The sequence below is a fragment of the Miscanthus floridulus genome, unplaced genomic scaffold, assembly GCF_019320115.1.
Source record: "Miscanthus floridulus cultivar M001 unplaced genomic scaffold, ASM1932011v1 fs_864_1_2, whole genome shotgun sequence".
NCBI classification, from domain to species: domain Eukaryota; kingdom Viridiplantae; phylum Streptophyta; class Magnoliopsida; order Poales; family Poaceae; genus Miscanthus; species Miscanthus floridulus.
Window position 1 is genome coordinate 1 of NW_027097370.1, and position 1733 is coordinate 1733.

The following is a 1733-nucleotide window of genomic DNA, read 5'->3' on the forward strand; positions in this document are numbered from 1 at the left end:
ATTGTATATTTCCTGTTGCAATGGCAGTGGTTGAGGTGGAGTGTCTTGCTTCTTGGAAGTGGTTCCTAGAGCACTTGAAAGAAGATCTAGGAATAGAAAATACTACACCTTGGACCATCATGACAGATAAACAGAAAGGTTTAATCCCTGCTGTTCAGCAAACCTTTCCTGACTCTGAACATAGGTTTTGTGTTAGGCACCTCTACTCCAACATGGTTATTACAGCTTGTAAACTGAAACATACTTGAACACATGGTTCAGTAGAGGTACTAAGCTGCCACTTCTACATGAAAAACATGGTTATTACACCCAGAACAAGAAAAACAACAGCAACTACAAGGCACACTACTACAATTTTTCCTATGTCTACCAACTTCTGTAGCTTTTCAGCTACTCTATCACTTCCATTCTTCAGAGACACTACATCAGCAAGCAAAGGTGTCAATTCAGTCTTGTTTGCTTCCACTACTCCCTCTAAGCGTCCAATTGCAATCTTGATCTGCTCAACTTCATTCATGGAATCCTCCTGTCTAATGCCGGCGTCAGCAGTCCCTCTCTTCTCCACCAATCCCTTGGCAATCAGTAGCTTCTCATACTTGTCGGCAAACAAATACCAAGGGCAAGTTGTAGAGTCCTGCAATTTGTACAGTAAGACTATGTGACAGAACCGCCCAATTTATATAAGATCAAGTACGGTTGTCCCCGCTAACACATTGACACACCCATACTTTCACTCATATAAACCCGGTAGTCCGCCGAGTGTCCCGAAAGACCTCGGTAAATCAACATCACAACCAAGATCGCGTGATTAAGCAAATACACATCACATACATCGGGTTGCAGCGGAAATAATATTACAAAGGGGTTAACAAATAATAGTACAAGTTTGGGTTTCAAAACCGCTTAGTGAAAACAACATAGCTTTCAAATGATTACATTAATATAAGTTCCAAATATATTGCTAGCATAGTGACATCATCCGACAAAAGCATATAGATGAGAAGTAAGTATAGAATCACCGAGCCCACCGGTGGTTAGCCACCATCATCAACAGGTCGAGAACATCACCTGCAACAAGGTGGGATAAACCCTGAGTACTCGAATGTACTCAGCCAGACTTACCCATCTTAAACCAAAATAAAATGACACCAAGGATTATGCAAGGCTTTCTTTAGTGGGCTAGCTGACTTATTTGCGAAAAGCATAAGCTATTATGAAGAAACCATTTTAAATACTTTGCATCATCTTTATTATGACCTATCCATCTAGGTAAGCACCTATACTATAGCAATCACTTGATTAACCAATAACATTCAGTTACCAATCTAGATTTAGCATATCCCGTACCATCCAGATAACCATCATTGTTCCATAATAATTACTACGATGAAGTAACTCGAGTCAAGTGCTCACTATCCAGGAGCGATGGCGATTCGAATCGATTCCTAACCAGCTGGTGATTTATTCCTTACACAAACCTCACTCACCCGCTAAAGTGAGATATTGATCACCGAGTCAACTTTCCAGGAATCTCGAGTTTGCCAGGAACCACATGTACCCGGGGGCCGACCGACTGCACTTTGGCCTTATCATCCCGCCCCCGTGTCCTACCACACCTGCTCCGGCACAGTGCGTTGCGGGCAATCTGCTCGGCCCGAAAAATCTCCCAGCTTCGCGGTCGGAAGGTACTTTATCCGGCCAGCTAAATGTAAGGCATGCGTTCAACATGACTC